The following is an 11,398-nucleotide window of genomic DNA, read 5'->3' on the forward strand; positions in this document are numbered from 1 at the left end:
TATCTTAAAAATATTAATATGTTAAATATATTTATTTATTTCATCTGAGTAGACTTGCAAGTTTTTTATCCTTTTAGATTAGTTGGAGATCGATTTGATTCAAGCTCTCGAGTTTTAAAATTGTGTAAAACTTCATGTTGATTAAATCGGTTGAAATAAATATAAAAAAACTTGTATCTAAATCGGTTTAGATGTTCATAGAGTTAGGGGTGTAAATGGATAGAAGAAAATTCGAATTCAAAAAATCGGATATTATCCGAAAATTTCTAATATTGAATTTGAATTCTGATAGTTTTATATATTCGAATCCTTATCGGATATGGATTCAGATATTAGCATTTGAATCCGATAATATCCGAATCGAAATAATATATAATGTATATTATTTTATTTGATTAATTTTTTATATAAATAATATAATATATAATAATTATTTTTAATAATGAAATTATTGTATATTATTCAATTCGACTTCGAATTCGGATATTAGATAAATTTTTTGGATTTGAAGTTAGATATTTCTGTATTCGAATCGATAATCATCCGTTGACAGCCTTACATAGAGTTGAATCTCAACTCATTTAGGTAAAATAAGAGAGCTTCTAGTGCCACACCAACTTTTGTTAACGCCACCTGAAAGCGCCCTCGATCCGCGAGGTGCGCGGATCCGCTTTTGACCCTTGAGGTTTGGGAGTCGCCACCTAGTTATTGTGGTCTAGGAACCAAACTGACTCTAAAAAAGGCAAACTAATCTACGAAAGAGAAAAATAGTCCGGGGATCACGTTATGGGGTTGGAAGGTGTTAGGCACCAACCCTGCCCGACCAAAGTCGGTCTCTACTAACTTTCCAAATATATCACATTGCTAAAAACCTAGATAAAAACAAAAATAAAAATTTCATACCTTTCCGATAGCAAGGATTTTGCTCCCTCAGATCTGACAAAAAGAGCTCCTTGTACTGTACTCCCTTGCTTCGTTCTGTCTCCGGATTTGACTTCGAATCTCTTAGATCAAGGTATCACCTTGTTTCTGAATCTGAACTCTTCAAGTTTGTTGTGGATTTAGGGGTGTTTTTGGAGGGATTTTAGGTGTTTTCTAGACTAAAATTGAAGGGGGGATGTTAGGTAAGGAGTTGGGGCTCCAAAACTAGGGTTTATGGGGGGCTAGGGGAGCTTCTAGACCTACTTCTCTTAGGGTTTATGATTTGATACGAAAATAGGGTGTGAGCACCTCTATTTATAGATTTTTTTAGGGGTTGATTTGGATAGAGTTAGTGTTTAATTAGAGTTCTTTTAATTAGAGTTGTGTTTTAGTTAAAATTATTTTAGGTAGAATTGTGTTTTAATTAAAATTATTTTAGGTAGAATTGTTTTTAAGTTAGAACTCTATTAGATAGAGTTATTATTTAATTAGAATTCTATTATAACTTTTGGTCTTATTTGATTGACTTTTAATATTTTGACTTTAGTCTTAATTGATTGACTTTTAATATCTTGACTTCAGCCTTGCTTAATTGACTTTAATTTTGACTTCAGTCTCACTTGATTGACTTTAATACCTTGACTTCAGTCTTGCTTGATTTACTTTAAATTTTTGGAGAACCCCCCTCTAAAATATCTTTAATTCTTTGGACCCCCAAATTAAGGGGTCCTTAAAGAAATATCTCACGAACCCTCGACAATTTTGCCTGAGAGCCCGATTGATCTATTTTTTAGGTTCAAAATTTTAAATTAATTTCATTAATGTTTCACTTTAATTATTTAATATTTTATTTATTAATTTCGAATTTTGTAATTATGAAAATTATGAAATTACCGTTTTACCCCCGGAGAGGACTTTTCACGTTTTAAGTCGGTTTTTAATGTTCTAGGATGTTTTAGAATCGATTTTTCGTAAAGAATTCAATAGAAATATTATTTTGTGTTATTTATGAAAATTTTTTATGTGAAATGATTGTGAACTTTATGAGGGGCATTTTCGTAATTTTGTCAAATTCTGTTAAAATTGGTGAAATGATTTATTTGATTTCGATTTGTTATTTTATGTGTTCGAGAGAGTTTTCCTAAGCGTAATGTAGGCTCTAGGGTTGTTTTGATGTTAGGGGTATTTTGATAATTTGGTCAATTTTAGTGATTTTTATCGTGAAGCTTCTTTTTGGTCTGCAAGATGATGATTTTTATGTTTCTGGGGTTGTATTTTCCTAGCGTAGCGTGGTTTATAAGGTTTTGTTAATTCGAGATACCTCATCCGGATTTCTGAAACATATCTGGTAACAAAATAAAGCAATAGAATACACATCCATCATTGCAATCGGGTTGACGATTTGATTAATCAGGCGAATGCGAAAAATGGGGTGTCTACACCACCCAACTCATATTTACCTAGAAAAAATCATTTTTAGAGGCGATTTTGCCGTGAACCGCCGCCAACACAGCAACATCGACGGCGTTTTTGGGAAATCGTCGACGAATCACCAATATTTTGGCGCCAATCTTTCATTTTTGTTTCCTCTATCCCATTTTCACTGTACATCTCCCTCGATTTCATTCCATCTCCTTCTCGCACTCTCTCTTTCTATCTCACTTTCTTGCCCTAACTCCAAATCTCTCCTTTTCACACCTTCTTCGTCTTTGTTATAGTTTTCATCCTTACAAAAGTCGTAGAAGCTCAACTCGTTGCGGTTATTTTATCAGGGCTCTCTCTATCCATCTTAGTCTCTTGCCCTAACTCCCAATCCCTTCTTCTCACACCCTCTTCGTCTCTGTTACGATTTTCATCCCTATAAAAGACGTAGAAGCTCTATAGATTTGAGGTTTGTAAAGATTTTTTTTAAACCTTATTTACTTTAATAAATCTCAGTTAATTTCATCTTGAATGTTATTTTTTTCGTGAATTTTGGAGTTTTTGTTCTTGTTCTTTATAGAACTATAGATTTTTTAGGTAATATTGTTACTTGGATGCTGGATTTGTGTAGAATCTTGAATTGGATATGCTTATACAGGTTTCAGAAAATTTATGGAGGAATTTTTTGATTTTTAGTTAATATATCAGTAATAATACATTGTTCACAATGTTTTAGCTTGAAATGGTTTCATCCTTGTCCAAAATTTTGAAAGCTTGGTAAAAACAATATATTTTGTTGAATGCAATTTTATAATAGTGTAGAGAAATCAACCAACTATGTAGCTGCCTTTGCTTGGTAATAGATCATTTATCTCTTTTATATTTTTTCCATTAGTATGCAGGATACCTTCAGATTTAGGGAATTTGAATATGTGAGAAAGTGGCAATCAGCGTTCAGCTCCTGATCTTCAAGATGAGGTATATAAATTTTTTGATTCTATTTTGATTAAGCTTCAATCGTTAAACTTAGATATAACATGGTCACTCAGAAATGATATTCTTGTTAGGTTTCCTTATTTTATGGTTTTGCTATCTAATTGCAGTTTGATATGCTACAGGAAGAAAATGAAAGTACACTTGAAAAGGTATGGTGGTAGCAGATGTTTTCGTTTCTAATCTAGTACAGTTGTGAGCTATGTTACTTGAGTTCCTATAATTAGAAATTCTGGTTTGTAGTTTTATGGTCTGATAAGCATGAGATACACAAGTTGTCATGTCCAAGCATTTTTTTGGCTTTTTTTTCTTATATTATTTCTTACAGCAAGGTGGTGGTGCTATTGTCATGGATGCTGATGCCACCTCAGAATTGCACAAGAAGGGAGTGGCTGTGACAGATGATAGCAGCAAGTTTATATGGTCCCAGGTTAGTAGATTAAAGATTAATAGATTGTATTTGCAGAATTATGTGTTAGAAATACTAAATGGGGCTGATCTTTGAATAATCTAGTAGATTATTTGTGAATGCATTGTGCATTGCACTTCTTGTAATAGAAAAGGTTAATCAAGAACCAATGTAGTGCGTGGCTATTATTTAGGTGTTTTGAGTGTTAAAGTTATGTATATACTCTAGAGTCCAAATTATCTGTTGACATGTGGATTTGGAAGGGGGCTAAGGATGGACTGTTCTCGGACAAATCTTTCTGTGGGGCTTTACAGGAGGACAACGGGGTAGTCTTCCTAGCTGCTGCGATTTAGGGACCAAAAGTCCCGTCGAAGGTTTCATTCTTTACATGGTCTGTTTTTTGGGAGAGCACACTGACATTGGATAGTCTTGTCCAGAGGAGGAAAAGGGGGGGGGGGGGGGGCTTTGTACTCTGATATTTTGCATTATGTGTAGGTGGGACAGAGAGTCAGTCAGGCATCTGTCATTTCATAGCTTGTTCGTTCGGGAGATTTGGATGTACTTCTGGGATCTCTTCAAGGCTTGGATGGGCTTAGGTACTTCGTTCTTGCAGGCTAAACGCATATCATGGCCTATTTTGCCTTTTGTTGTATGTTAGGGTGTTTGGAAAGAGAGGAATTGTCGCATGGTTGAAGGAAATGAGACTTATTTTGAGAGCATTATCGTGTCCATCAAAGGTTTTCTTTTCTTTTGGTGTAAGGTGTTCATTGAGTTCAAAGGAGTCTTCTTTGAGGACTTCATGGGGAGATGGGAGTGGGTCTGTTATTTAGCTTTGTTGCTGTTTGAGTGTCTTGTTCTGTACTCTTTTTGTTGGTCATCCAGCCACATTTAACATATCTTGCATTTACCTATCCAAAAAAAAAAAAAGTTATCAGTAAATGGATGGGTTGAAGTGCATGTTGTGCTTCAATTGTGAGCACTTTGTGTTTTAGCTTAAACCTTGTTGTTTTTTCTTGAAGTTCCTAGGTTGAATGCATGTGATTGATTATGGTCTTGGTCATATTTCTTGGGATAAATGTCTTTTCTCTTTTACCCTCTTAAACCCCAAAGAAGATGCCCTTGCCTAGTGTAATTCTATTGGGGAACTTATGGGTTGATGCACACCTGAAATGGATGGTTGGTGAACCTATGTGCAAATTGACCTCAAGAACATCGAGGTCAAGTGTGATAATGATGACATTTGGCATTCTTTTTTATTTTAATTTATTTTCTTCAGGGCCAGATAACTTGGACAACCTTGACAGTGTAAACAAGTAGGCACCGGGTGCGGGAGCATGAGTAGGTGCAGGTGTGACACACGAGGAGGATGATGATGATGTCCCGGAGCTTGTGGAGGGGGAGACATTTGAAGCAGCGGCTAACGCCTGACAAACTTCTCAAAAGTTTTGGAGGGAGCTTACCTTCTTCATCCTTTCCTTTTTTTTTTTTTTTGTCTTTTCTTATATTTCAACCCATTTCTTTTATGCTACTTTTTCCATATATTTCTCTTTTTCTTGTGACATGCTAGTAAACAAGTATGTTTGGTAAAAGTTCATTCAGTCAAACCTTGACAGTGTATTTGATCAGCTTTCAAGAGCGCTCTGCCTGACATGGGAAAGTATGTTTTTCGCACTCTTACCTGTAATGCGTTTACCTATCCTATCCTAACTTCATGTTATGGTATCTCCCTGGTGATAGTGATTGAGGGTAGTTAGTAGTTATAAATCCAAATTTTTGCAAAAGAGATTCCCTGGGATGCTGATTGCTTTTTAAAAGAATTCTGTTATTTGGAAGGAAAAGGAGTTGCATTCTTTATCCGTTGTTGTTGCACACTCATCTTCAAACTTTGGGAAGCTTTACACTTGGGGAACCATCTGCTCTCGTGTTAGTTGGTTATGATTGACTCACATGACATTAATCAAACAGTTGTTAAGAGTTCTATCATCTCTTCACTTTGAAGAATTATCCCAAATCCACAGCATGCCCAACATTTGATTGTTTGCTTTTGCACACTTAATTATGCTTTCTCTGAATCTGAGAATCAAATTTTGAATTATATTTTTTCTCCACGCCAAAAAGTAGCTTCTCTGAGAAGTTGTGTGGACTCGGTAACTATTCCAGCAGCTATTAAAGCAGATTTGAAAGGAAGGATCTCCCAACTTCAGGTAGTGTTTCTTGATCCAACAAGCCATATGATAAATTGACTATTGTTAGATTATTGTAGGATTCTTAACTACTTTTAATTTGCCAATTGTGTGTAGGATTCTTGGTTTCTGTATATGGGATACAGAAGGTAAGGTTGTTGGAAGGATTTGGTGTGGGTGTAATCTCCTACATAGTAAGCTTTTGAGTAATGCTCTGGGGTGACACGAACTAATCCTTCAAATCAAACAAGTTTGATCTCTCTGTTTTCTTTCTATGTAGCTCTCTGTCACAATCGAGATCGAGATTATGCTAGCTTATATATTGGGACTTTTTGTTAATTGGAGAGTGCTTGCGGTTTTGGGTAAGCCTACATAAAACGAACTTTGGCAATCTTTAGCTATTAGATGTCTCTTTCAAAGTAAAAGTAGAGATTTTGTTGGTAGAGTTTGTAAAATCTGAGAACAACATGAGCTTGATGATATGATGGTCCCCAAAGGTGTAACCATGGATAATTTGTTCAAAATTCAAACTAGGTTTGAATATTTGATTTTATTTTTGGAATCTCCCCTCACTTGTTTGACCTTGAATTGGGCTATCCGACTCAGGATCATCAGAAACCTTAAACAATGAGTTGTGGTTCTATTGCCCAATGAGCCATTTTATAATAGGAGATGCCCTTTTTGTTGTCTTGGTCCTTTACTTTCCCTATGTTTAAGATAACATCTGTTTAAACCCAGATCCAAGCTTCCTTTGCTCTAAAACAAATTAATATGCTCAGAATGTATATCTACCATATTATTGACTTGAATACAAGGAGCTCACACTGTTTTTTTTCTTACATTTGTTTTGAGTGTCCATTCCCTGTCTTGATCTTCTATGTTACTAATGCACTTTCTTTTGCATCCGTAGATTGGAAGATGTTTTATGAACCATTTTTAAATAATACATCTGTTAATATTAGGAATGTGAATAAACTACTGATATGTTATTCAGATGTCTGTCTTTAATTTTCAGTCAAAGTACTATGATGGAGATCATAGTACTTGAAGATATATAATATCTTTCAACTTGATATATAATGTCTTTTGGTTTCTTCTTCTAGGTTCTTGAAGAAAGGGTTGGGCTGATTTTTGTATTGGGTTTATATAAATTTATCATATCCTTTACATTGAATGAAACCAAAGACTTCATATCACCTGTGATTGTGTTGAGTTGTAGAAGCCAGTGAGGGGGGCCTTTTGTGGTTAGAGAAAGAAGATGGTTGAGATTAGTATGGTAGGAGTGAAGTTAGAACTTTTAGGGGGGTAGACAAATAAAATAAAAAAAAAATTAGAATTTTTTTATCTGTCCATGTAACTGTCTAGGTGACTGGAGTAAGTGAGGAAGGAAAGAAGTCACACATGGAAACAGTGACACACTTGGCCCATAGTTGTATACTTGTCCAATACAATCATGTACAAAGGAATTGTAAGGTAAGAGGAAGAAGAGTAGAGGGTATATGATACTGTGAGGGAGTGAAGACCACAGCCATTCATTCATCCACAAAGTTAATCCATAATCTCATCCTATCTTTTTTATTGCTTCAAACTCACTCCTGTTGTTGCTATTCTCACATATCACCAATCAACAACACGGCTTCGGCTACCCTCTTTCTAATTTAATTAATTAGATGGAGTACCCAGATTTAATTGCTTGTAGTATAAAAAAATGTCGACACCATTGGATTGGAATTGGAATATCCCATATAATTTCTTTTTTGTTGTTCTACAACAGTTAAAATACATTAAACATCCCATCTATTTAATAAATCTTCTTCATCTCTGTAATTTCTATCGTATTTTCTCATATCAAAGGTAGGATACCCATTTGAAGGACACCATATCAATAATATGTGCATATGCTGATTCAGGAACTACTTGGATGTTGGAGATCTAATCGTAAGGCTCTTGGTCTTGAAAGAGCATTATTATTTCAGCTAACATTTATTCTGCTGCATGTGCTCCCATTTCATATGTTTTTTTTCTACTTATTGTGTAGGGATTAAATGCTTCTATAACTCCCAATGCATCCATAATAGAGGACAGTAATGCACTGGCTCTAGCCATAGTTCCATCTAGTAAGCCATGCTCATTGTTCTCTTCTTTTATCATTTTTAGTTTTTTCAACAGTCATTTAAGTTTTTTTTTTTTTTAATTATTTACAAAACAAAGGAAATTCCATAAATGCAGATGCCTCTGCACCCTTTGACTCTTCTGTTCAAGCAAAAGAACTGGATCCTTCTGGGTGGGAACTTGCTCTGGTTGCTGCTCCAAGTGGCAACATTTCTTCAGTTAATGAAAGACAATTGGTTGGTCCATCTTTCATTTCTACTTTATTTTTCTATTTCTGTATGATCTTTTGTATGTTGAATTAAATTCCTTTCACCATTTCATCCAAAAGCCCAAATTACTTTGTACCCAAGGTTCAAAATATCGTACCATCTTGAAATGTATCGTCCAAGATGTATCAGTTTTGAACATTCCGAGACTGTACAAGCTGTGAATTGAATGTTTTGTTTTAGAATGTCTCAGACAAAATTACAGGCACAAGTCAAAATTACTACAAAAGAATTGATATTATGTATAGGGATTTTTTTTTGAATTGTAATTTTATTACCGACGGTTACTAAAGCGCCCTCTAAATGCATGCTTTAACAGTGGTTTGCAGGTAAAGCCGTTAATATTATGTATTCCCAGCGGTTTATAAAAGCGCCTTTTAATTCATGAGTTACCAGCAATTCCTCTCAGAAATGCCGTTAATAACATATATTACCGGCAGTTTCCTAAGCGCCTCTAATAGATTATTAACGGCGGTTTTTAAGAAATGCCGTTAATAGTATATATTACCGGCAGTTCTTAAACTGCCTCTAATACATGATTTCAGTGGCGGTTTCTAACAAGCGCTGTTTATATTATGTATTGCCGGCTGTTCATAAACGCCACTAATAGACAAATACACATGTAAAAAAAAAGTTGTATCGGTAGTTTGTAACTACCGCTAATGGGGTCACAAAACCGCTGGAAAAAATATATTATTTGCGGCGGTTTTATAACCGCCGCTTAAAGCGCTGCTATAACTTTCCTCGACGCCATAATGCCAGCCAAATACGAACCGCCGTTGAAATATAATACCGATGCTTTCATAGCATATGGCAGCGATTTTAAAATGCCGGTGAAGACCGTTTATTTTGTCTCTAATGGATTGATTGGAAAATACCTAAGTAGTATTTTCTTCAATTCCAATAAAAAATCTTGAAATTTCTTTCCAAAATTAGCCATATTCAAAAGCTTTTCAATTATACCATTAATCATACTTGGCCCAACTACAATAAAATCCTGGCTCCACCCCGCACATCATTATTCATAGGTTGCCCCCACTACAATAAAATTCTGACTCTGCCCCATGGTATTTAAACTCGGTGAAGATGACATTGTCTCTTGACAGGGCCTTCTCTAATGGATTGATTGGAAAATACCTAAGTAGTATTTTCTTCAATTTCCAATAAAAAATCTTGAAATTTCTTTCCAAAATTAGCCATATTCAAAAGCTTTTCAATTATACCATTAATCATAGTTTGGCCCAACTACAATAAAATCCTGGCTCCACCCCGCACATCATTATTCATAGGTTGCCCTCACTACAATAAAATTCTGACTCTGCCCCATGGTATTTAAACTTGGTGAAGATGACATTGTCTCTTGACAGGGCCTTCTCTAATGGATTGATTGGAAAATACCTAAGTAGTATTTTCTTCAATTTCCAATAAAAATTCTTGAAATTTCTTTCCAAAATTAGCCATATTCAAAAGCTTTTCAATTATACCATTAATCATAGGTTGCCTCACTACAATAAAATCCTGACTTTTTGGACGAGTTTTTCGATACAATTGAGACGTCTCATGAGACAAATCAATAAATTGCACTGTGACTCATAAATCTCGGTCAAAAAATGGCTTTTTCAGTTGGGCTCGTTCAGCTCTGATACCGAGTTAACTCGGACAATACGTCTCGGTCTTGGACGAGTTTAAAAACCATGCTCTGCCTTTATTTGTAGATGATCCCATTCCCATGCATTAATTCGTGCGAACTGGGAAGCTTTCGTGAATCTGTCTGTTTCCTTCTCTCTTTCTCCTTTAAATCTCGTCCACTTTTTTTCTCTCCTCTCCACCACCTCCACTTCGTTATGACTTCTCTGTCCACTCTCCTCCGCCTCTCTCCAGCAGTTCCTCACGTACGACAGTCTTTTTCCATCTCTTCCTTCCCAATATCAGATTCATCAATAGTTTTTTCGAGTAAGTTTAGTTTCTCTTTAATATATAATTCACGTTCAGTTCTCGGGTAACTAACTAAGATCAATTTGCTGGAAACCTCACACACACACACACACACACACACACACACACAAACTCTTTATTATTGCTTTAACGAGTAGTTGAATTTTTCTTACTAATATGCAGTACCTTAAATTTGTTTTCTCTACATATGAAGATCATCATTGGTTCGATGATCTAATCCAAATTGTTTCTTGTAGAAGAATTTGAATAACGGTTTTAAAATACTTGAATGATTTTTTTTTTTTTTTTTTTTTGTTTTGTTTGAGGGGTGGGGATCGTCTTTAGCTCCATTTTCAAGGGAATTATCACATGTTTTGCTGGAGAATCGAAGAAAACTATTTGGATTTTGGATTGGTCTTATTGTCTTTTTTTTTTAATTATTAGTGCATCAAGGTTTGGTTATGGTTATAACTTATAACCAAGTGGAAATAATGGCAGTATCGTAATTATATATAGGGAGCAGTTCAGCAGCCCTAAAGTTTGCCAAACATTGTGCCAAACATTTTCCAAAATATGGGTTAGAAATTTTTGAATGAGCTGATTTTTTGTGAGGATGATCTCTATGATGAGGAGATCATCCTCACCAAAAATCAGCCTATTCCAAAACTTTTAACCCCATCAAAAGTGATTTACAAAAATTGGACGGTCCACGATTCTTCAATTTGTAAACTAGGGTTAGAAATTTCAAAATAAGCTGATTTTGGTGAGGATGATCTCTTAATCGTAGAGATCATCCTCACAAAAAATCAGCTCATTCCAAAATTTCTAACCCATGTTTTGAAAAATGTTTGGCAAACTTTAGGACTACTGAACCGCTCCCTTATATATATATATATATATATATTTAAGAACGTTTTAAGTATTCCTCATTTTTTAATAGCATGCAATTATTAAATCAATCCTTATTTTACTACCTTAATTTTATTGTATTTTTTTTTCCTTTTTTCACTCTCTTTTATTAGATGTCTGGTTGAACGATATACCAGCCAACATTAGTCTTCTTCATTGGAGATGCAATTCGATATCAAAACCCCATGCTCAAGGTAAGAAAAAAATTGTATATAGGAAGAACTAACATTTAAGGTTTTATGATGATG

General features: G+C 34.9%; 2 long non-coding RNA genes across 3 annotated transcripts; both read left to right on the forward strand.

The window, feature by feature from the left end:
• The first annotated feature begins 2,429 nt into the window (after nucleotides 1-2,429).
• On the forward strand, nucleotides 2,430-5,044 carry LOC147404485 (uncharacterized). Its single transcript, XR_015177219.1, has 5 exons — nucleotides 2,430-2,812; nucleotides 3,239-3,321; nucleotides 3,447-3,488; nucleotides 3,665-3,766; nucleotides 5,022-5,044. It is a non-coding gene; the product is annotated as an uncharacterized LOC147404485 (long non-coding RNA).
• An 18-nt stretch (nucleotides 5,045-5,062) lies between these two features.
• Nucleotides 5,063-8,404, forward strand: LOC147404486 (uncharacterized). 2 transcript variants are annotated; one of them, XR_015177221.1, is made up of 6 exons: nucleotides 5,063-5,949; nucleotides 6,046-6,122; nucleotides 6,209-6,290; nucleotides 7,783-7,866; nucleotides 7,967-8,045; nucleotides 8,158-8,404. It is a non-coding gene; the product is annotated as an uncharacterized LOC147404486 (long non-coding RNA). The 2 variants fall into 2 exon arrangements; XR_015177220.1 differs by having other exon boundaries at nucleotides 6,046-6,077; nucleotides 8,158-8,392.
• Nucleotides 8,405-11,398: the final 2,994 nt, after the last annotated feature.

Source organism: Akebia trifoliata, chromosome 4, assembly GCF_017979445.1.
Source record: "Akebia trifoliata isolate Shusen 1 chromosome 4, ASM1797944v1, whole genome shotgun sequence".
Taxonomy (NCBI): Eukaryota; Viridiplantae; Streptophyta; class Magnoliopsida; order Ranunculales; family Lardizabalaceae; genus Akebia; species Akebia trifoliata.